This window comes from Pholcus phalangioides, unplaced genomic scaffold (genome assembly GCF_987345545.1).
Source record: "Pholcus phalangioides strain wild (caught in Gottingen) unplaced genomic scaffold, Ppha-v1.0 ptg000008l_1, whole genome shotgun sequence".
Lineage (NCBI taxonomy): Eukaryota > Metazoa > Arthropoda > Arachnida > Araneae > Pholcidae > Pholcus > Pholcus phalangioides.
In genome coordinates this window covers 62,334,857-62,361,506 of record NW_028301601.1, presented here as the reverse complement: position 1 = coordinate 62,361,506, position 26,650 = coordinate 62,334,857, and the positions used below count along the sequence as shown (strand labels likewise).

The 26,650-nt window shown below is 39.9% G+C and overlaps 1 non-coding gene across 1 annotated transcript; it reads right to left on the bottom strand.

Annotated features, from left to right (window-relative positions):
- Positions 1-8,913: 8,913 nt before the first annotated feature.
- Positions 8,914-8,985, bottom strand: TRNAA-GGC (transfer RNA alanine (anticodon GGC)). The gene has a single exon. It is a non-coding gene; the product is annotated as a tRNA-Ala (tRNA).
- Positions 8,986-26,650: the final 17,665 nt, after the last annotated feature.

The following is a 26,650-nucleotide window of genomic DNA, read 5'->3' as shown; positions in this document are numbered from 1 at the left end:
GCCAGCAAAAAAAAAATCCATGTTTCTAAGCGCAATATTCACCGAAAAATTCGAAAAAACGGAGGGAAGTTAGAAATAAACAGCTCTAAATGCGGGAAAACCGTTTTACCCACAATTTACGCGGGAACCCCTTAGAAACATGGAATTTTTTTGTTGGCATCAAGAGAGACAGGGCAATAGCTTACTACTTGGGTTCTGGGGCACACGAAGAATAATGTATAAAACAGTTCGTATTTTTTTATATTATAATAACTACACAACCCCTTGAAACATGAATATCTGCGTACTTACAACACGTTATTTGAAAACTTTTTCTAATGGAAACTATGCAGTATATATACGCACATAGGCAAAATATTTTAAATAAATTGAGGATCTACAATCCTCAACCATCACACAATCAAAAATTACAGTAGTGTATTTTCTATTTCGTAGTGGTGCCCCGTTCTACTTTGTTTTGCAAATGCTACAGGATCACGTCAACTAATGTACAATAATAAGCTTTAAAAAGTACAAATACAACGCCACAACAGGCAAAATGCCCAACGAGGTGGCTGAGAAAAAGATCCCCATAACAAATATGGATGTCATATATTTCAAAAATGAAAGGGTTTTTTATTATTTTAAGTGCTTATTATGTATAATTAGAGCATCGGTTACACGAAATAATTGGGGGCTGGGGGGTGTTCGGATAACTGACCATTTACGGGAAAAAAATAGTACCAGTATCATAGCCGCAGTATGAAATAAAGAAAATTCCTGTAGCAAAAATTTTACCTTTTTATTTACCGGAAACTGAAACTTACAGCAGTGATTTACATCATGTTCGGACAGGCCAACAGATGGCACAGCGCGTTTATCTTCTCAGCCTAGTTCTACAATTCCTATTGAATTCAGCCTAATCTTCAATGAATGATACTCTCTGGACAAAAACGCAAAATGTTTAAAACCGGCCATATTTACGAGCGCCCGAGTGGTGTGGTTTCCGGATCGCATTCGCGCCTCGAAGTTGGGAAACAGCAGATCTCCCATTTGAAAAAGTCTCCAGACCAGACCAGAATTGAATTTTGAGCTGATTCCCAGCCCGTGAGGGCCATAAAAACTGGCCAAGAAGGCCTGTGAAGAATAAAATGTGTCCATGTTTGTAGATAGATATGTGTTTGCATGAATGTGTAGTGTATGTAAAAAGAACTGGTCAAATTGGTTAAAAGTCATAATCTTTCTATAAGCAGGCAAATGCCACCACAGTTCACACAATCTGCAGCTAGCAACCAAAGCGCTTGCAGAGAGCGCTTTGCTAGCTCTCCTCTTCAAGCGCTTTGCTAGCAACATCTATTCGAAGTGGAATGGGGGAAAAAACATCACATGGGAATCGTGACGCAAAATACCCCAGCAATAACATCAAAAATACAATACAGGTAACAAAGTTCTGTTTCAACTCACAGTGCATCAGAAATTAATGGGGATTTACTATTGACAAATTTTATGTAAGCAAAACAATCCAAAGTTCAAAAAGAGTCTTCTCGCTCTTTTTTTTTTTTTTACACCTTTTTCATATTTATATCATATGCAGGTCAAAGTTCAATATGCAAGTTCAATTGGGAAATATATGTGTATATACAAAATTCAATAATGAGAAGATGCATTAAATGTCAAAAGTGGATAGATACAGAGAAATGCAAGTAATGTGAGTTTATACAATTGAATGAGAGAATTTATGTATTAAAATATTATGTATACAATGAGATTTGCAGAAGAAAACACCCTTACAAATTTTCCCACGTAAGGCGCCCAATTTGTTTGGGCCTCCTACATTTCCTTAAGCAGTCAGCATCATAGTCAACTATTTCCTTCAAATGTTCAAATTGAGAATTAAACATTCGATCGATCAATCGAGATATATATATATATATATATATATATATATATATATATCTCTCTCTCTCTCTCTCTCTCTCTCTCTCTCTCTCTCTCTCACTCACTCACTCACTCACTCACTCACTCACTCACTCACTCACTCACTCACACACACACACACACACACACTCACACACACACACACACACACACACACACACACACACACACACACACACACACACACACACACACACACACACACACACACACACACACACACACACACACACACACACACACACACACACACACACACACACACACACACACACACACACACACACACACACACACACACACACACACACACACACACACACACACACACACACACACACACACACACACACACACACACACACACACACACACACACACACACACACACACACACACACACACACACACACACACACACACACACACACACACACACACACACACACACACACACACACACACACACACACACACACACACACACACACACACACACACACACACACACACACACACACACACACACACACACACACACACACACACACACACACACACACACACACACACACACACACACACACACACACACACACACACACACACACACACACACACACACACACACACACACAACACACACACACACACACACACACACACACACACACACACACACACACACACACACACACACACACACACACACACACACACACACACACACACACACACACACACACACACACACACACACACACACACACACACACACACACACACACACACACACACACACACACACACACACACACACACACACACACACACACACACACACACACACACACACACACACACACACACACACTGATCATTGTTTAACTTCTTTATATATGTGAAGATGTGAGGTACATCCAAGTCTTGCCTGATGTTAATTCCACGAACAAACCAAGGGGCTCCAACAGATATTTTAAAAAGTCTCTCCACAGACAGCCTTACAACACGATACTTACGTGGCAAGAAATTTCAAGCATTTACCAACTTCGCTTCAAAGTATCAATGTAAGATGGCAGCACTAGCAAGGTACACGGTACAAGCACAACTCCGACGACGTAAATATCTTTTGGCCACGCATACACTCACAACACGCATTCCGATACGTACCGATTCGTTAGAAATTCCACAGAGAATGTGTATGAGGTGCAAGTTCGGTCAAGGAGTAATACTGGTAGTGATAAGATGCCCATCCACCAATATGAAGGTTGCCGTTAGGTCAGCAAGTTCAGTCGTGGGCGAAGAACAAAAATAGCCAGTTATTTTCCCTTAACCATCCCGAAGCGACCGCCGATAGATGACGCCATCATTTCCAACCCAACACGTTCGGTAGTAAAGTTCTGTGTATATGAGTTTGGGTATGTGTCGCTTTAACTCGTATGTTTCAATATTTAAGCTATTCGTGGTGCTGCAATTTGTTTTCCCCATTTTTAAATGAAGATGACATTAGTTGACAAAGATGATTTTTCAGCACAAGCTTGACCTTTAATTTGAAAACCAAGTACTGCGTGAGTCAGCTTTTGTCCGAATCCAATTCGTCAAGTGTATCGACATTTTCTAGATACTATGCGAGCCGAAACGCAAAATCGAATCCAGGTCCTGTCGCAAACCGGGCAAGTGTGCCACCATACACATCACTAGAGTAACGACCGTGCTTTATTGCCATGCAGTGTGGCATGATGCATTACGCTAAGAAAAAAAAGCCGGGCCACTCATTCTACCATCCCACTCGAAGTGGGGGAAGGGGAATGGGGCATTTCTTGATGTTAAGAGAGGCTAGTAATGCCTTTAATCCAACGCCTCACGCCACATTGCGGGGAATTAGAAAGGCAGGGTTGAGGTAATTGAGGTTGATGCAGTGTGCACATGCTCGCACCTTTTTCAATCCAACCTATGTTGAGGGCTGTTTTTTTTTTTTTTTATTTGATGTACAATAGAGCATCGATTATCCGAATACCGAAATATCGGTTAACCGAAAGCGTTTCAGTCGAAATTCAGACAACTTTGAGCACCGTGTAAAAGTTCCGCAGCTGCCGCAAATGATATACACCCCCCCCCCCCCGAAGTGATCGAAATATATCCGGCTTTGTGTTTAAGATCGCTGTTTCTTCATTTCATACTGCGGCTATGATACTGGTACTATTTTTTCCCGTAAATGGTCAGTTATCCGAACACCCCCCCAGTCCCCAATTATTTCGTGTAACCGATGCTCTAATTATACATAATAAACACTTAAAATAATAAAAAACCCTTTCATTTTTGAAATATATGACATCCATATTTGTTATGGGGATCTTTTTCTCAGCCACCTCGTTGGGCATTTTGCCTGTTGTGGCGTTGTATTTGTACTTTTTAAAGCTTACTATTGTACATTAGTTGACGTGATCCTGTAGCATTACCCCTCTATAAGAATTATTTGTTATAAAACGGACCTCTTTTCATTGTAGATACCACTACATGTAAAATTCTCGTAACGTTGAGGATTTCTAGTCCTCAAGCACTGCAATACGACAGACAACGATGTGGGAGCATGGCTGAAAATTATGCAAAAAAATACCTCATACTACTTCCTTAAATTCATAACAATTAGTATTATTTTCATTCAAGTTTGCTTTTTTTTGTCTTAGGCCGGGATTACACTATAAAAGTTTTAGAATATTTATTTTACAAGACTTTGAAAAGTGTAACCAATAAGATCATCGGTTGCATTTGCTCGAATGTAACCAATATGCTTATTGAGAGATAGATGGCTTTATCTCAGCTCGAGATATCAAGAAAACAGTTATTTCCCGGATATTATGCTGTGGTGAACTCGGAGAGAAAAGTCATCACGTCTCCGCCGGGACTCGATCCCCTTCACCACAGCATTATATCCGGAAAATAACTGTTTCCTTAATATGCTTATTTGTAGGATTTTTCAAATTTTATAAAAGAGCTTTTATCAAACTTTTGTAGTGTAATTATAATAAATAGTATCACGTTCTACTTTTCTTTATGATAAGAAATCTGAAAATTATTATTTTTCCACAAAAAAGTCATAACTAAAAATTATGATTTACATCACATCCCGTCAGGCCATCAGATGACACTAATATTTTACGATAATCAATGACATTTGCAAGAACAGATTTCTATGGACTTGTATTACGCCGGGATTGCACTATAAAAATTTGATTAAAGTTCTTTTGTAAAACTTATGCAGCCAATAAGACTATCGATTGCATTTGCGCGAATATAACCGGTATGACTGGAGAACTGGAGAAACCACGAGACACCCAGGCTCTGTCTCAAGAAGCAACGTAAGCTCCTCGCCCCCCCCCCCTTCCCCGAAGGGTGGAGGTCCAGGGCATCTCCGGCAAAACCATTATTTATTGATACGTCAAAGATTCCATATAGTGAAAGGAAATTAAAAATAATGTAAAACGAAGAATCAAATTAATCAAGTTAAAGTCAAAGTGCAACGGGCACGGATAATAAATAATCACAGAAAGTTGTATAAAATCATATCGCATTAGGCGCAATCAGAAATTTGATTAAATTAAATAAATAAATAAAGTGAAATTAAATAAATTTGATTGATCGAGGATTGTTTGCAGTTCAGTACACTCTGTCCGTACACTCAGTACACTCAGTTGAAGGTCCTTAAAATATCTCCGCGACACTCGATTATAGATTTAGGATTCATCCTGCTCCCCGCCTTCAAACAGTGCCACCAGCGCACTATCATGGTGAAGACGCGGCGATCTCCTTAACGGAGGTGCTGGTACCGGAGTTGCAGGAGCCGGAGGAGACGGATCCATATTATCTTCCCAGGATGTTGTTCCTCCAGGAATTTCACCATTTTTCTTATCTTTTCTCTTGATTCCTCTCGACGTAGTACGCCAAGCATCCATGGTCTGTGTAGATGGGGCAGCCGGCGAAGGGAAGTGATAGGGTGTCGTTTCTGGACAGCATGTGGCGTAGTGCAGGGGCGTGCCAGGTTCAAGACAAGAACATTTGTCTCTGGCAATCACTTTAAAGCGATATAAGTTTTTCGGGAAAGATCCATGACCGGTGACAAACAAGATGAGCTCGCGTGACCAGCCCCAGCTCTTAGTAATCTACTTTATAATTTCATGAGTTATGACTATTCATCCGGTATGACTATTGGTTGAATTTTTCAATAAGTTTTATAAAAGTTAAAGTTTTTGCCTTTTTCTAGTCCTTTTATGAAACTAGAAAAAGGCAGCCACATTAAGGTCACCGGTTGCATTCTAGAAAATGCAACTGTATTCCAACCTCATTGGTTGGATTTTTCAAGTTTTATAAAAGGGCTTTTATAGAATTTGAAAAATGCAACCAAAATAATCGTACATTCGCGCAAATGCAACGGATTATCTTATTGGCTGCATTTTTTTTTGATTTTTATAAAATAACTTTTACCAAACTTTTATGTTGTTAGCCCGGCCTATAATTTACATCGACACTTAATGAAAGGGTCCGGTGGAGGCCCCAAGTTAACCGGGGAAAAAAAATAATTGAAAACATATTTATTCTGGAACTTTTCATTTTATTCATTATATCGATTTTGATTAGTTCAGAAATCACTTTTTGATCAATGCCGGCCAGTTCTGATTGATAACTGATCGATTTCAATTCAAAATCACTATAAATGATTCTGTGATTAATCATTTCGTCAATCAATTCTGAAATTATTTCCTTACGTCTGGAAATAATTTATTTCAAATTATTTTCAAATTATTCTTTTTTGTTAATTGTGAAGTAATTTCTATCAGAAATCGCTTAATTATTTCTCTCGTTGATTCTTATGTAATTTATTTATTGTTTTCAAGTAATTCCGAAACTGTTTTCTTCGAAAACTCTAAACCTTGTCGATGGGCCACGACAAAAAAGCTGTGAAGACCAAACGTGGCCCGCGGGGCCAATGCGTTAGCGTTTGACGGACTCGAATAAAATCGAGGCATGGGCTGCAGATTGAAGTATGTCTTGTTGGCATTGGCGGGTGAAGGCTGGGAATAATTTGGTTTCAGGACGTGAGTACTAGAATTAAATACTGCATTTTGCGATTACGTCCAGAGAGTGCCATTCTTTGAGAATGAGGCTGAAGCCGCGGGTCACTCAAGTGGTCTCGCAGGCCCGTTGCCAGAAATTTCGTTCGGTCCCCGCTACGGCCGTGGGTCTCGGAATGTGTCGCGGCCCACTCAAGTGCTTCCGAACTGTGCCGTGATGACCTGTAAATATACTGCAGGTCACTTGAGTGATCTGAGAATGTGCCGCTGGCCAATTTCGTAATCTGAAACTGCGCCACCTGTCACAAAGTGATATTATGAGCAGGAATCAAACCTTCGGATTGCCAATCCACCGCTCTATCGACTGCACCAGAATCAGCTGGGTTTTTGCCAGAAGTTGGTTTTCTGTGGTTTCCAACTTCGAGGCAGGAATGCGAGCCGATCTCCCCGTTAAAAAAAACTTCGCGACAGACAGCAACAGGCATACAACTATACAGTAATTCAATCATTGCACTTCCATCGTGGTTAGAAAAGTTGACGGGTGATCGCAGCACTGCACATAACGAGCATTAAGCAAAAACAGCGGTGTTCATGTTAGGTTCACAATACATACATTACATACAATACATACATGGCGGCGGACCATGATCTGGTTAGGAGGTCACCAAGTGATCTCTAAATGTGCCGCAGGCTGCTTGACTGATTTTTAACTTTATTCTGGGACACTTGAGTGATTTGTGGATGTTCAGCGGTGACCTGTAAATGTACCGCGTGTCGTTCAAGTGATCTTTGAATGCCCCACGGGTACCTTAAGTGCTTTGGAACTGTGCCGTGGTGACCTGTAAATATACCGCGGGGGAGGGGGGGGTTATGTCGTCGGGGAATATGTAATATATGATCGGCCTTTCGAGTGATCTGAGGATGTGCCGCGAGCCACTCTTGAATGACGTGGAATTGCACCGCGATTCACTTAGTTCATCAGGAAAGGTGCCGCTTAATTCATTTTAACACAGTTAGGTTTGACGTTGCGGGCCGCACATCAGATGACTCCAAGTGCCACATTTGGCTCGCGGATCATGGGTGAGGTTAGCATGTATCGGTTGGCATATTAACAACATTTACAAGTCTAAAAGAACTTTTCTTAAACCCTTTAGGCGACATTCACGAGATATCTCGCCTCCTATTTCATCATTGATCAGCGCAGAGATTTTGTACAGTTGATTTCTCAATGTAAAACTTTCCCCTGCAACCCCTTGATTCTCACCTGCTACTACTAAACCAGAAACATGCACCTCGTCCATATTCATATGTGGAACCTCTAACGAATTGGTACATGTTGGAATGTGTGTGTGTGTATAGTGAACCTCCCTTGAAGTTTGTTTCCGTTTAATGCTAGTAATGTGTAGTTTTGCCATCTGTAGTCAACTTTTAAAACGATGAGTTTTTCCTCAATTCACACAGTGTGTGAAGTGCACTGAATGAATAATCATACCGTTGTAGGTCCGTTGCTCTCTGCCGCGAGACTTTTTAACGGGGACATCGGCTCGCATTCGCGTTGGGAACCGCAGAGAACCAACACTTCAGCCGATCACCACACCGGCGACTGTGGGGTTTGAACCCGGATCCTCGCGATGCGAGTCCGTCACTATGACCACTCGACCACCACAGCGGCGATTCGCACCTGCTGGAAATCAGAATAGAACATGCTTTATTTTTAAAGATTTGGAATTTCGAAAGGGGCGTTAGTGATTTCTATTGCACAGCTTAAAGAAAGGGCAAATAACACAAGAACATATTCAAATATCAGTAATTCGAAAAGTATTATCAAATATGCATATAGAAACGTCCTCTCCGCTTGCCAATACAAGATTCATCGAAATACTTGTTATTTGTGGAGATGAAGATTACAAGGAAGAAAATTCATCACTGCCCCCACGGGGACTCGAACCCCGGTCTCTCGCTTGCCGGACGAGTGCTCTACCATCTAAGCTATGGAAGCAGATAGAATATTTCAACCTTGGAGCGTATATATATGTTGAAAGGCAGCGTACGAGCTATTAGTTGATTGTTGACGCCGTCCATGTACGGTGCCTTTCAACATATATATATATATATACGCTCCAAGGTTGAAATATTCTATCTGCTTCCATAGCTTAGATTGTTGAGCACTCGTCCGGCAAGCGAGAGACCGGGGTTCGAGTCCCCGTGGGGGCAGTGATGAATTTTCTTCCTTGTAATCTTCATCTCCACAAATAACCAGTCTTCCGATGAATCTTGTATTATAAAATACTCTTATATTTACCGAATATATGTAATGCAAAAATAATTGCCATATTCTCAACAAAGCTCAATTTCAAAATTCCACGGCAAAAAAGAAAAAAAAATTCATTAAAATATGAAGTAAAAATCATATTATATATTATCAGGGCAGCCATTTTACGATGTGATTTGCATGTTATTATTCTCCACGTGAACTTTTTTTTTTTGTTAAAAAGAGTAAAATATCACCCTTTTAACCTTTAATGGGAATCCGACCTCTCCTGGGAGAAATTCTCCTCTTTTATTTTTTCTCCTTCAATTTCTAAAACAGAAAAGAAATCCTAGGAATTGAAATTCTAATCCTGAAAAATCAAGAAAATGAAGTCAAAAATAAAGTGTTTATTTATAAAATAACGTTTGTGTGTACTTTTTTTTCTCTTTAAAGTTTCCAGCGGCGTCAGAAGCAGCAGATAATGAGATAAATTTGAATTTCAAATCGTGCGTTAACTTTTAATTACCCCCGTGGAGAAATTACTCAGGCGGAGCTGACACTTCTGGGTTCTGTAAAAATAACGCGAGAAACAAATCGATGGCGTTTGCAACAATTTATAAAGATTGTTTTTTGTTTCCTTAAGGAGAACTGAATTCTTTCGTCTTTAATATTAATGTTATTGTACTCATTGCGGTAAATGTGATAAATCGATTATATTATGCGTATAATAAATGTCTATCGCGTGAATTATCATCAATCGTGTCTCAATAAGTTTATAAATGTATTAGTTTTACAGCGACGATGCACAATACGGGGTGGGCAAAAAGTCCCTAGAAACTTTGAAAATGCATTAAAACCGGAAAAATAACCGAAATAAAAAACGGTTTGCAGGGTTAGCATCGCTAGGTGACGGGAATTTTTTTAAGACAGGAAAAAAAAACAATCAAAAACAGCCAATAGGTGACGCTGACGTACACAAGTCAAAGATGCGATCCGCCGAGAGGTGTCATGTATACATCTGCAACTAAACAGCCGATAGGTGGCGCTGGTGACTTCGGGGGAGGGGGATATGCAAACGGTTATTGAAGAACTTGCGCTCCTAAGGGCCCTTTCACACGGAGCGGATGCGGGTCCGGAAGAAGTTTTAACAATTGGAATATACTGCGCCTTTCAGACGAGCCGAAAAATCTCCGCACCTAAGAAATGCTCATGCGGGTCCGGACGTCGTCCGCATGTGTCAAAACCTAAGTGTGGGCTCCGCATCCGCACATAGAAGTTTTGACAATAGGTTTATTCGGAGCTATTCAGACGATGCGGATGCGGAGCGAATTCGTCCGCATCTTTGGCTACTTTTTGAAGGTGATTTTTCACGGAATTTTTTTAATTATTTGCCATAAATACCCTTAAAAACACCATATGATGGTCCCTGCTCATTAATATAATGTACCTACATACGTCTATCCCTCCGTTTCCTTCTGAGATGGAGATATAGCAACTTTAACTGCCTTTTGTCCATATTTCACAACTTTATACAATAAAACCTGCCAACAATGGCCACTGACGGGACCAAAATTATAAGCCGTTCTGTTCATTACGAATATTTAATTGACTAAATACTTTAATAACTTTTAAATTTAATTTAAAAATTTTAATTTTTAAATTTTTAAAATTATTTAAAAATATCTGAAATATTATTTTAAATATTTGTTATTTTTCTTAAATTTTAATCTGTTAATTTTTTTAAACTTTAAAAAAATACTTTTATTAAACAACGTTATCCACGTATGGTGTTCACTCAGGGCCGGATTAAGACGTTTGAAGACAACTAACACTTGAATATTTTTGGTGGTTCCCCCGATACCTACAAGTTTATTTTACTCGATATTCAGTCTATAAACTTAAAAAAATGAAATTTTATATTTCAGAAGTGAGACTAATCTATGGATGGGATTTCACTCTAAAAGGTTTATGAAAGTTATTTTATAAAACTTGAAAAAAGCAACTAATAAATTGCAAGTGCAACCGATAAATTTATTAGTTGCTTTTTTAAAAGAATTATTATAAAATTTTTATAGTGTAATCCGTACTTGAGGCCGGGATTATACTATAAAGTTTTGTAAAAGATCTTTTATAAAAGTTAAAAAATTCAACCAATAGGCGCATCGGTTGCATTCTAGCAAATGCAACCGGTGATCTTAATGGTTGAATTTTTCACGTTTTATCAAAGAGCTTTTACAAAACTTTTATAGTGTAATCCCGGCCTAAGACAGAATTGTGATGTGAATATTTCTAAGCACAGACATTTTGAAAGTCCCAACCCGTCCCTTTTTTTATACTTGGAAATTCTTTGATATTTGCTGAATTTTTTTGGAACATCGAATGTTTTGGATGTTTTTGGATTGGATTTTTCGAACATTGGATGTGTTTTTGGAATTTTCTTTCATATTTTTCCGAAAAGACAGATTTTTTTTCAAAATATTTTAAGATATTTTCTCCCATCGACTACTTGTGAGGATCGGAATGGAGGCATCTTTAGGCTCAATGATAAAAACCACCAAAGAATGCCTCTAGGCTGCCTATGGGCACTGAATCAGGGGTGAAGGAGAAAAATAATTACAAAAATTGCGAAAAAACAGTTTTTATGCACGAATTTCGAACTAAAGCGCTCGTTTGAAAGGGTATGCGGACCCGCGTCCGCTCCGTGTGAAAGGGGCCTAACCTGCAACTAGTATGGTATGAATTGTTGTAAACCGTGTATGTGGACCTGCTGCACTCTTCCCTTGCTGTATTTGTGACTCGCCTTCAATGTGTTATCCCCTGTGGTGGTTGGTCATGTGGAACACATGCTGCTGTAATAAACGATTTGGAGGCATTCTGTTCATTATTTGAGTATCTTTTCTTTGATGTGTGTACGTCAGCGCCACCTGCCGGCATTTTTAATCCCCTTCCGTCTTAAAAAGATTCCCGTGACCTTGCGATGCTAACCCTGCAAACCGTTTTTTATTTCGTTTATTTTTCCGGTTTTTATGAATTTTTAGTCTCCACGGACTTTTTGCACACCCTGTATTAAAGCATCGTTTGTAAATTTGATAAATGACAAAAAAATTATCACGTTTACGTTGATTATACAGAATATCCTAGTGTTCCTGGTAATTATAAAACTCGAAATTTGTCCCTTTGTACCAGGGGTAATCTGCTTCAGAGCTGGGTCATGTTTGGTGTTAGTGTCTGTGGTCCTTTGCGTGGGTCGGAGGTCGGCCCGTGGTCTTGGTGGATAGCGGGGCTTTTTTCTTTTTTCCAGCATGGCCCAGCCGCAAGGTAGCCTGCTTATATCCCACAAGGGACAGAGCGGGGGCCATGTTTGGTGTTTGCATAGCTCAATCACCGTGTGCCATCAAGAGCACGCGTGGCTATTCTCTGCAGCCCTTCGACCAAGTCAATGTCCCTCTGTACGTATGGTCTCCACAACCTGACGGCATGCTCCAATCCGGGACGAACTAAGCCAACATCTTCTGTAGAAATACGCATAATACCCCTAATGTTATTGGTGCTCGGTTTCGTTCTCGAAAAGGTCTCTCGCGTTCTCCTAAAGGGATCCTTCCACTTTTGCGGGGCTTTGTCAACAACTTCTACAGCAGAAAGCCTACGCGCGAAGCTCGTTACGTCACTAAAGTCGTCCGTTTCACCACAGTAGTCATTGGATATACTGCAAATAAAGGTAATGATTTCGCACACGTTGGACTGCTATATCCAATGGCTACAGATGAAACGGATGACTTCAGTGACGCCAAAGCTTCGCGCGGAGCCTTTCTTCTACAGAAGATGTTGGCTAGTTCGTCCCGGATTGGAGTATGCCGTCAGGTTGTGGAGACCATACGTACAGAGGGACATTGACTTGGTCGAAGGGCTGCAGAGAATAGCCACGCGTGCTCTTGATTGCACACGGTGATTGAGCTATGCAAACACCAAACATGGCCCCCGCTCTGTCCCTTGTGGAATATAAGCAGGCTACCTTGCGGCTGGGCCATGCTGGAAAAAAGAAAAAAGCCCCGCTATCCACCAAGACCACGGGCCGACCTCCGACCCACGCAAAGGACCACAGACAGTAACACCAAACATGAACCAGCTCTGAAGCAGATTACCTAGCGGCTGGGCCATGTTGGAAAAACTCTCTTGATGTCCGGGCCCGGCAGGCATCCCCCGGCTCGTAAGCCACAGGACCTAACCCGGCCGGGACCCCCATCGCCTCCGACTGACGACAGTCACACCCCCAAAGTCCCAGGAAACCCCCGCCAAGGAGGGAGCCCGGGCGGATCGTCCGCAAGAGGCCAACGAAAACATCCCGAGCCATCCGCCTTCATCACTGTACTCTGTCCCCAACCATCAGCCAATACGCAACACCAACTTCTCTCATCTTGTCTTCTGTAGGAAGGGTTTTTTCATATTGGCAGTATATTCATATTTTATGATAATTATTGTTTTATATTGATCTTATTGGGTTGCTGTATTTTTGATATAGTTTAATTATATATTCGTCATATATATTTTTATTTTGTCTGTTGTGGTCTCTGTATTTGTGAATTTGATAAATATGAAAGAATTTCTAAATGAGTCCGTCATGTGTCTTCAATACAGTCGGACCCTGAAAGAGCGAACTCCCATTTAATGAATTTCATTGATGTAAGATTTTTTCGTGAAATTGTATTAATCTTAAAATTTGTTAAATGAGAGTTTGTTTGTCGAGGCATTGTACCATTCGTCAAATGGAGGCAAATTATATCGGGATCCGGTGGTAGAATTCGTTAAGTATGTGTTCGTTATAATAGGGTCTCATTGTAAATGCACAAATAATAAACGTACGCACACAAATCAGCGCGCACGTATAAAAGTTTATAGCCGAGTGAGTCTGTGATGTCTTCACTCGGCTCATCAGGATACTAATACAACAAGAGTACGTACCAAAATACGTGCTGCGGAAACGAAGGTTGCGTCTCTAGTGTATTGGTAAGCGCACTTGTTCGATATGTGAGTGATCCCGGGTTAGATACGCGGAAGAGAATTTTTCTTTGAAATGCCAGTTTAAGACAATTCCTGGGGACAAATTTTTTAAAGAAGACAATTCTTCTTTAAAATAAAAAACAAGAGCAAATACTTTCGGCACAATCGTGTGTTGGAATTCCTTACACAAAATATCTCTCTTGATACTGTATATGGACATTGGTCGATATTCAGAAATACCTCTGCATCAATTGAAGCGAACACTTCATGCAATACGAATATCTACTAAATAGTCGCGAGATCTCAACCAAGAAATAACCTCCATTCAAAAAAAAAAAAAAACCTCCATTCTAAAATACTAGATAAATTACTAACATTGAAAGCAGCTTGAAATAGAACCAAAACAATAATTTGTCGTAACACTTTACTTTCTTGAAGGTAGTACGACAAAATCAGTTACCTCCGTTGTGATTGCCGTAAAAGATGAAACAAGTGCAGCCTCGGGAATTGTATCACGTGTTTGAGCGCGCGAGTGGATGCCTCCCAATTTATTTTTCCTCAACCTTTGATGACCCCAATTTCGTGTCTCAGTAACTGTCTCTCATTAGCGCACTATCAGTCCCCTGTCGATTACCATGAGAAGAAGTAAACGCTTCTTTCTGTCTCCTCTCCTTTAGCGAGTATAATAAATACATTGAAAGAGCATTCCGTGTTTTCTCGAAATTCGCGAGACAGGATCGATATCTCCTCAATCTCTCCGCTCTTCATCAAGACTACGGAATTAGGTTTAAAACACTGTTGCTCTTCTGTAGGCGTATCGGAGTAGAGGAGAGCTTCCAAACTGCAACAGTTGTTTTCAAAAATGAATCAAATCCCGCTCAGTTGGTATTTGAAATTTTTCTTGTGGTACTTGGAGTCTTGCACCAGAATGGATTCGTCCTACATTTCTCCGGTTTAAATCAGTGTTCGTTAGCCTTCCCGCCACTGTACTTAATATAAAGTTCTGTCATGCATCCTCCAATTCTAAATTACGCTGTACGAGTTGGTGGCCCGTGGGCTTCACTGAAATCCTAATTTGGCCTACCACGTCTGAAAACCTCAGTGCTAAATAGTCACGAGATCCGAACAACAAATGACTTATCCAAGGATGAGCTTTGGCCTGAATTGTGTCCCCGACCGTCCACGTACGGTCCTGTTCAGTGCACACGAGCTCCAAGGAAAGACTTAGAGATTCGGTGAATTTTTAGTCTAGTGCGTTCATCAGGAAAGTGAAAGGACATGGATTGGATTTCCCCAAAGGAGAGGTTGAATTTTCTCTCTTTCCAAAAATATATCTTCGCATCAGCCAGCTGTTGCGAACCTTTGAACAAATGACTTCCTTCGGTGAATTGGCAACATTGAAAATTGCATTGAAATTGGTGCAAATCATAATTTATCGTAACATCTGCTTTTGCCGTACCTTCCTTAAGAATGTCGGTATAATCTCACTTGATTGCCGTAAGAAATAAAACTAGTGCAACTTTGAAGATTGTATCACGCATTTGAGCGTGAATGTCCTTCCAATTTCTCTTTCCCCCATTTTTATGACCCCTATTTTGTGTCTCCGTAAGGCCGCGCACATACAGCGGCTACCAAGAGGTAGGAGAGTATGTAATAGAGACAAGCAACGAAAACAATCGTATTATTTTGTTCAACACCGCACACATACTCGAATAGCCAGTCGAAGGAGAGAAGTTCAACTCATCTAGGTAATCGACTTGAACAAACCTGTTTGTTTTCACCTCGATCTGTTGATTTTCGATATCGGATGATTGGTCCGGTTTCTTAATTTTTTTTTTTCAATTCCCTTTTCTGCAAAGGGATCATCATCATCATCACACCCTTACATTTTAGAACCACTCCGGCCATTTTCCTCTACTTTTACTATGTGCGAGAATCTCTTTCTCCACCCCTATGCACTTTTTTCTTCCTAGGCGTAATTACTGTACCTCTTGCTCCGATGTGAGCGCAGCGTAAACTGCCCCTGTCTTAGCGAAGTATCAGTGTCTTGAAATTCTCGAGACAGGATCGATATATATCTCTTCATTCTTCTCGCTCTTCATCAAAACCACGGAATCAGGTTTCGAACCCTGTTGCTCTCCTGGGGAAGTATTGGAACAGAGGAACTTCCAAACTGTCACAGTTGTTTTCCAAATTAATCACATCCCGCTCACATTGATTTAAGGACTACTCGGAGTCTTGTACCAGAATGGATTGGTTCTTTATTCACCTCCCCCCTCCCTCCACCCGCGCGATACACATCAGGGTTCGTTAGCCTACACCCCACTGTACTTGGCATTAGGTTTGCATCCTTCAATTCTAAATACTGCTGTGTGGGTAACCCGCTGGCTCCACTGGAAGTCTTAATTTGGTTCCACAACGTCCGCAAGTTTGAAAATCCTTGTGCTAAATTGTCACGGAATCTGAACAAGGAATTACCTCCATTCGAAGAAAAAAAAAGGAACATTCTGGAACTCTAGTTCTCTCCTAACATTGAAAACAGCGCGAAATTAGTACAAAATGATAATTTATCGTAACATTTAACTGATTTTATCGTACTTTCTTCAAGAAAGTCGGTATAATCTCTGCTGATTGCCTTAAGGGATAAAAACAAGTACAGCCTTGGGAATTGTATCACGTGTTTGAGAGAGTGAAAATGTCTCCCGTTTTCTTCTTTTTCTCTCAACCTTTTATGACCCCAATTTTGTGTCTCCGTAACTGTCTCTCATTAGCGAAGTATCAGTCCCCTGTCAATTACCATGAGAAGAAATAAACGCTTCTTCTCTGTAGTAGCGTATAGCGTGTATAATAATACATTGAGAACACTCCGTGTTTTCCCGAAATTCGCGAGACGGGATCGATACCTCTCTCCACAATCTTCTCTCGCTCTCCATCAAAACTCTACGGAATTAGTTTCAAACCCTGTTGCTCTCTTTAGGGAGGGTGCATGGGTGTAAGGGAGCTTCCAAACTGCCACAGTTGTTTTCCAAATTAATCAAATCCCGTTCAGTTTGATTTAAGGACTGGTTTTTGTGCCAGTCTTTTGTCTTATACCTCTTTTTAGTTTTGAATTTGAAGAAGAAAGATTCAGACCATTTTTCGGATTTGGAATTAGCCTTATATAAGGACTATTTCGCGATCTATCACGGTTCTGATTTCCATTGAAAATTCGGATAAATTCAATTTTAGTTCGGATGGGAATCGTGTGAAGCGTATATTACTTTATTGGGACATTGACTCCCATCTATTGAGTTCTCGAGAGATCTCGCGAAATTCAATTTATTTTCTCGCCCTTCTTGATGCTCCTTTTTTTTTTTTTGCATTGGAGGCGGATAATAAATGACAATTGTGTCACCGATATTCGCGAGCGTATTTCATTGAAATGTCATAAAAACTGTCACTTGCAGTCACGATCAAAAAAAAAAGTCATATTATTATTATTATTATTTAGCATTATTCTTTCTTCCAAAGCGTGTTCTCAGATTTAACGTTTGAATAAATCTCAATTTCAATAAAGATTTTTCACTTTACGTCGAGCTTATATCTATTTCCGACCATTTCCGGGGTTTTTTTTTTCAATATTACCGTGATTATTTAGGATTTTTCCCGTTTTTTTAAATATTATTGTGCAAAAATAATTATTCATACAGTCGGCCGGCCCCCACATAATCGGATATCAATGATCCCAGCGCGAAATATTCGATTATGCGGGGAACAATAACAATTAGTATAGTTCGTACGTTGAAAACTAATGAAAAATCAGTATCGATAAAGATCGTCGAATAAACCAGACATCAAAAACGAAATGAAAATTATTTTCAATTTTACAGTAATCAGTTCATCACAATACCTACGATTTATTTTCATTAGGAAAAAGTTAGCGCCCTCTATTCCGTTTTCGCCAAGTTTCATATCCGGGATTTCTTTCAGTAAAATGAGGATCAGGGAGAACGAGATGATGACTCGTGCCAATGAATGACGGAAATTGTAAGTGAATAAATAAATTTGACAACTCCAAAATTTACAATAGGCATTAATGAAATCATTCGTAAATTTAAAATGTACGCATGTGTGTTACAGTAAATGTGTGCGTTGTGCGTGATATTATGCGGGTGTGATATAATGTGGTCGTTATGCATAATTGCCAATCGTGTTGGATAAATTTATCACTTTACTAGTGAATATGCATAATACCCCAGCGTCGTTGATGAATATGATAAATACTAAAAGAATTAATCGCTTTCACCGACTATGATTTACGAGATTACGCATAATACCAAAGTGTCGGTGGTAAATTTGATAAATATCTGAAATTTATTGTCAATTACCTGCGATTATGTATAATACCTTAGTCCAGGAGGGTTCTCAAACTGTGTGTGTGTGTGTGCGTGCGCCGCCTACCTTTTTCGAGAGTGCCGCGGAGCTACGGCCATACAACGGTTTTTCAAAGAGATTCTTCGTTGAACTGCTCTGGGGAGCCACGATAAGCTTTGATTAAAGTGCCGCGGGTGTAAAAAGCATGAGAACCTTGGGCCCTAGTGTAATAACATTCATGAATATAATGATAAAAAATTTTACGACCGTACCCTGGTACAATGATGCAACACATGCATGAATTGTCATGGATAATATATCATACAGTACGATTTATCATGTTCGCCAACGATCCGACAGTTGAGTATTATGCAAAAAATTAATGAAATTTGTCAATATCACGTGGATAGTATACATAATTAACGATAAAAGTGATAAATTTAGGGAAATTTATTATGCATAATAACTGGTTAGTATGTATAATAACCACATTTACCGTAACACATTCACCATATTGACCATGCCAGGGCCACCTTTATCAGACGCTGGGGCCGGTGACACAATAACAGAGTAATAGCAAGGCCAGACTTGTCCTCTACAATTTCGGGGCACCAAAAATGTTTAGGACCCCCTTTGTTCGAGTAAAGTTTTTTGGGCGTGGAAGGGGGAATTGGCATCTACTATTTCAAATTATTCAGGAATACCGCAGAAATACCCATAAAAAAATTTTAAATGCACAGTAAAATGTAAATTACTGTAATAGAAAAAATTCATGAAAATTTAGCACTGAGGGTGAATGTAAACTAATGAAAACATGTAAACATCGAAACTAATGTAAAAATTTAGACTATATGAAAAAATTGAAAGGAATAATTCCAGAATTGATTAAAAATCAGAAGACTTTACGGAAGACAAACAAGAATTTGATACTTTTAACTAGAATGTATCATTTTATTTTAAAATCAGGGGGCGCCACGGGTGAACATCTGATAAAAGTGGGGCCGCGATAAGTGTGTGGGAGGGTACATACAAAGAGCCGATGAGAAAATTAAAGCTTTCACGTGGAATATTGTAGGAAAACTGCGACGCCTTTGAGAATCCACAGCAGAGTTGCCCATGGAACAATTCAAGCATCGCCCGGGGCATCTTAGAGGAGATGATAGCTGTGATTTTCAAACTAAATATTTGAATGTGTGAACTGTTTACTTCTGCAGCTAAGTATGGGACCCAAGGACATTATTTTGCTCGGGAAATCATTATGTTGAGACAGCAATACACGCAGAACCGTGTATTCAGCCCCCACCAATAACGAACTCACTGAAGTCTTGCCCAGGGTAGGTGTGGACCCGGGGTGATAAGTCGGGAGGGTTGGTTCTTTTTTTGGATCGGCATGTATTTTACACAGAATTATTATTCCTACATATAATTCGGCTCGTAGAGATGATCACGCCTCCCCCCCCCCCCTTCATCTGGCAGCGTACCTGGCCCAGGGTTCCAGAAATCTGTGTTTTTTATAACATTTTTGTTCATTCAAAATTTAGTTTTGACAGAATTCAATTCGACAAGTAGAGAGATTCTCGCTCATGGATGAAGGTTGCGGGGCCCTGCATGAGACGGGAAGCGGGGGGGGGGGAGTTCACGAGAAGAAAATATGGTCCGTAGGGGTTAGAAAATGTTGAGAAACACTGCCTATTAAGGTCCATATTTTTTATGGTCCCTCGTTGGGGCATTTTGCCTGTTGTTTCGTTTGTGTTGGTATTTGCATTAGAGTACCATTTGACGACATGCATTCAAATACACGATTCAAAGTAACGTGTTAATAAGAAACGCGCGAGACTGTAGAATAAAATCGTGGGACCTCAAGGATCTCCCGAAGTGCGGCCAATGACTTTGGTCAAAATCCGATTTTCAAAAATGATTCGCATTGACCATCCAGTTCGCGAAGTGGCCGGAGTCCGATGAGCTGATGTAAGACCTGGTCGGGTAGGTGCCAAATATATTTTTTTCATCGCCAACGTGGTTATATACAGTGAGTGTGTGCGTGTGGGGGGGGGGGAAGTCCGCGTAGAAACTGAAAATTTATAAGAACCGGAAAAATAAGCGAAATAACGGTTTGCAAGATCGTTAGGTTACGGGAATCTTTTAAGACAGAAAAAAACAACAACTAAAAAACAGCCGATAGGTGGCGCTGACGTACACCAGTCCAAGAAAAGATGCGCAAATAAGGAACACAATGCCTCCAAATCGTTTATTACAGCAGTATGCGTTCCACATGACCACCACCGCCAGGGGTAACGCATTGCAGGCGAGTCACGAATCCAGCAACCGCAGAGCGCAGCAGGTCCACATACACGGTTTACAACAATTCATACCATACTAGTTGCAGGTTAGGAGCGCAAGTTCTTCAATAACCGTTTGCATATCCCCCCCCCCGAAGTCACCAGCGCCACCTATCGGCTGTTTAGTAATTTTTCTTTTCCCTTACGAAAAAATTCCCGTGACCTAGCGATGCTAACCCTGCAAACCATTTACTTCGGTTTATTTTTCTGGTTTTTATTCATTTTTAAAGTTTCTACGGACTTTTTGCCCACCCTGTATATTAGCCGTATCGGATTAGTTCCATGTGACGACTGACAGAGACAAAAAGAGAAATTTGAGGGTAAAACTATTAAAAAAAATAGTTAACGGGGACACATGATTACAACGAGAAATTACGCCAACTTGGCGATGACCCGGATGTTATCGGATTTTGGTCAGGGCTCTTTAGCCAATTCGCGATCTGGCTGGCCAAAGCCTGAAATTCAAACATTGGCCGGGTCGGTTTACATTGAACATTGAAGAAACCGACACACTCCGCTTCCCATCTCAGAGAGATTATCGAAGCTTTCCCGGGGGATGGGTGTATCCAGAAATCTATTAATTTATGTGAAAATAACAATGATATACATATTATACAGTAAAGAATCTGGAGTACAAATTGTGATCATATAGCATCATCCACAGATAATCAGTCAGTAATCGTAATAGTCCTTATATAAATAATCAAAGAATAATTTTCGTCTTGTATGTGATAGAATCTGGAAGTGAGTTTATCCAATCTAGAATATACCAATCTCATCAAAGGTCGGTTTACAATGAAATTGGCCAATCCTTGATCTGGCCGGCTACTTCGAGAACTAACAATTTCGAGCTTTGGCAGTGACATACCTATACATCCTTAAAACTGAAATTTTTAGCAACTTTAATAAATTATCTCAAGAGTTTATTCCCGCAAATGCCGAAAATATGACGAGAACGTCCTTCGCCGTGAAACAAAATGCATTGCGAGATTCGCAATCTGGATGTATCTGGCCAGATCTAGACGGCTCTGGAATATATGCTCCCTGTTAACACATACCGATCTAGTTAAACTCTGTCAGTCTCAACTCATTTGTCAAACGAGCGTTTTCATTACGTGTCCCCCTTGGAAACCGAGCTTTCGATGTAATTAAAATACTGGTCGAGCCGAGAATTCAGCCTGAATACGTTCGGATTAACGTATTTTCTAGGAAAATGGGGGGAACTCGTGGGGATTTATTTCGCGATTCAGGCGCAGGAGATGTTAGTATATCTCCGAGAATTATTATAATGGTTCATATTGCGGACTAACTCATTTTACCATTATTTTGAATTATGTGTGAGGTGTTATACCTCATGGAAAAAAAAACCTCATGTATGAGAGAAAAATACACCCATAAAATACGCGAATTTTCCCCAAAATAATTTTCAATTTATACCACAATTGTCATTTATACTAAAATATTTGGAAATTTCTATCAAAATAATTACCAATTTTTACTAAAATAATTGTCAATTTGTACCAAAATAATTGTCAATTTGTACCAAAATAATTATCAATTTTTACCATAATAATCATAAATGTTTACTAAAGAAATTGTCAATTTTTATTAAAGAAATTGTCAATTTTTATTAAAGAAATTGTCAATTTTTATTAAAGAAATTGTCAATTTTTACCAAAGAAATTGTCAGTTTTTACCATAGAAATTAATTGTGAATATGTACCAAAATAGTTGCCTATTTATACTAAAATATAATTTCAAATTACTTCCAAAATCACTATAAATTTTCACCGAAATAATCGTCAATTTCTACCAAAATAGTTGTCAATTTCTTTGAAATAAATGTCTATTTTTACAGTTAAATTGCCAATATATACCGAAAAAATGCCTGTTTATACAAAAATAATTTCAGATTAGCACCAAAATAATTATCAATTTTCACCGAAATAATTTCCAATTTCTTCCAAAATAGTTGTCAATTTTCAAAAAATTAATTGTTAATTTTGATCAAAATAATGGCATAGTTTACAAAATTGTCCTTGAACGAACATGAAACGAACATGTGGACTAAATATTTGTCTCGAATATTTGCCGAGTAATTTTTCCCTCTGGGTGCAATGCGTTTTAATTCACCGCAAACTTTCTAAGCCAACGGTTATTTAGGAACAATATTTGGCGATTTCGTAGACATTTAGCAATATTTTTGTAATATTAATTTAACCTCGTTTGTAACGACATTTCAGTTTCATAACGACAATAATTCGCGGAGTCTAAGATGTCGTTATAACCAAGCTTGACTGAAATTTAAAATATCGACCTAAAGATATTCGCGATAAACTTATGGACGACCCCCAATTCGAGTAAAACTCTCACTCCAGGTCATAAATTTCTCCTGACATACGTATCTTAGCGCGTGATATATTACAGAATACACACATCCAGAGATAGATACACAAGTGTGAGGAGCGCGCGTGTGTTTCATTTCTGCAACATTTTTGGCAGTTAGCTCCGAAGCCATTTAATGTTCATCATGCGAACAAAAAGATAAAAACGTGAAAGTCTCAACCCCGAAAGATACATAATGTATATATGGGGACAAGAAGAAACAAAATTCATCTTGTGTGATATGAGCTTTTATATCTCCATCAGTCCTCAGGAGCACCGTCATTTATCTCCGTGTAAAAAAAAAAATCTTTTAGAGAACGTTTCCTTAGAATTTTTAGCGTTTAGTTCATATTTGTTACTATTTCTCCCCCACTGATACCTGTTGCTGAAAGTCTCAAAGGGAGAGCAAAATCGATCTTTCTTCTTAGTATATGTCAACCGCGTGAAACTGGAAACGAAGAAAACGTATATTACAACTGACATTACACAGAAAACCATCGTGTCTACCAATAAACCCATCTTGAAAATCAGGGTTCTTCAACTTTACAGGCCATTTTGGGTAAAATTAGAGCTATAGATGAAGCGAACTATACAAATACAACGCCACAACAGGCAAAATGCCCAACCAGGTGGCTGAGAAAAAGATGCCCATAACAAATATGTATGTCATGTCCACCATTCCTTGCTTATATAATTGAATACAAACACATACTAACCCTTTCTTTCTTTCAAACCGAGCACAACTCGGGTCTGTCACCATTTATGGGCGATTTACTACCTCGTGAGTTGGGCCGGAGGTGTAACTGTGTGTGTATACCTAACAGTTTGAGTGCACGTGTTTGATTTTTTCAGTGCTGCCATCTATATTTCAGAAGGGAAGTGAGTGATGTGTTATGATATTGAATTACGTTTGTGCTGTTTACAGGTCTGTTGCTCTCTGTGGTGACACATAGTAACCTTCTTTTTTTTTTTCCCAAACCGAGCACGACTCAGATCTATCGCCATAGGCAATTTACTACCTAGTGAGTTGTGCCGGAATTGTAAGTGTATGTACCTAACAGTCTTAGAGCGTATTTGGTGTTGTGTATGATTTTTCAATGCTGCCATCTATATCTCAGAAGTGATGTATAGTTACTGAATATTTGTAGGCCTGTTGCTCTCTGTGGTGAAACTTTTTCACGGGGAGATCGGCTCGCATTTGCGCCTCGAAGTTGGGAACCACAGAAAACCAACTTCAGGCGACCACCACTGTGGTGACGGTGGGCTAGAAAGTGGGTCCTCGCGATCCGAGTCCGTCACTATGACCACTCGACCACCACAGCGGCACACGGTAACCAAACAAAATATCATAACAAGTTATACCTTAATTAATGTGTGCTTAAGTATATTGAAATAGATGGGTTTTCTTTGTGTCCGTTCGATGGCGCTGCACGCGTGTTTTTTTTCCCATGAATGATTTTGTTATAAATGATATATAAATAGTATGTTTTATTGCTAGATATCACGTTATTGGAATCTTGGCTCCATGGGACTAGGGTGCTCAACCTTTAGGAGAGTGCGGCGACTTCATTGGTTCGGAAACGTGTCGCGGGCTGCTTAAGTGCTTTGGAACTGTGTCGCTGGTCAAGAGATATTGGTACACAGTACACACGAAAATAAGCCGATCTCTGTGATCGCATTTCAACTACAATTTCACGTCTATTTAAAGATGAACGCGTTTGTCTCTACGATGGTTGTTGTGCTGGACAGTAGTGCTGTATGCGCCGTAAGAGCAAGTTCATACACATCTCATATTTTTTTCACGGTTCTTTTTGAATATCTAAATGAAATACGAGTTTTTCTTTTGGCTCTTGATTTACATCATATTTGCGACTCCATCTCATCAGAATTGCGAAAACCTTTGTATTAGCTTGTGTATTCGGTAGACGGTGCCACATTCAAACTATTCAAACATTTCTGACCATAATTTAACAAGGAAATATGGATCGTATGCATAATACGGTGAACTTAAATTATTAGGCAGTTATGAGAATCTTTTTCTAGTAACCCTTAAGAGTTATAACGTATTGTTTCAAACATTTCTAAAGCTGAGGGCTGCACTAATGTCCATCCTGGCCCAGTACATTCCAAGATTCGTGTTGGGGGAATAGTGATGTGTGGGCATTGGGAAGCATTACAAAGCTGATTGAAGAGAACGAACAACGCCTTTCAGCCGTCACCCCAAGTCGAAGGAGCCACCTTTTTATCTCATCAGTCTACTTCACCAAACACCAACTCTGGCCATATCGCAACTTACTGTCATTAATGAGTTGGGGTTTGAAACAAAGACAATATTTATCGGTGGTTCCCTCTTCTCTTGGTATAGGAAAATAACTTATCTATATTGTCCCACCGGGTTTGAACCTGAGACCATGACGACAACACGGTGGTAGAAGAGCATCTTACCACCACACCACTCGGGGCTCAACTTCAACAGGTCTGGCCACACATTGGTCGAAGAACGCCAACAATCATAGCATGGAGAGGGTTCTGGAAGCAAATGTTTGTCAAAGAACATTGGGTCAGACTGGACCAGAATCATGCCAGTTTGTGCGAATGGTGCTTCATTGCGGGAAGGGGAAACAAAAATTTGAATGCAAACATTTGCAAATGACTATTAGACTAGCTTGGACATGAGTGTGGTCCCTCTTCAAGCGAATACGGCTTCGGGTGATTATGAGAGCATGCACATGCGCACGCGACTGCTGATGTCAAGATAGCACCTCTAATCCTCATACATTGTAGTTTCATGTGCTTGCTCTCATAATCCCTCAAGCCGTATTCGCTTGATCCTATTCATCGATTCTGCGAGCTATACAATTGTCGGACAAGGCACTTAGATATATTTCATACTCCTTTAAGGAATTTTAAAAATCACCTTTTACTTTTTGATGGGAACTAATTTGCATATAAACTTCTCATTCATAGAAATGTTTTTTTGGGGGGAGGGGGTCGAGTTCATGACTAGTTCATGCAATAAAAAAATACCCAATATGAATCTGTTCTCTCAAACTGGTTTTACTGTGAGCATTTACGGTACAGTGTCAGGCTATGGTATGACCCTCTGTTCTACGGACAAGGAGAGAAGAAGCGTCCCGTCACCGTCTAGACGTGGAAGAGGTACCGGTGTCGCAGGGGCTTCAGCGTCACGGTATACCCGCAGATATCGCATCGTTTCGGAGGCGGCCACTTGGGCAGTTCGACCCTCGGGAAGACGTAGTTGCAGAAGCATATGAAGCAAAGGACAGGGGGGCGATGTGGATCCGGTTTCCCGGTGTGGACCCTGCTCTGGAACGCTT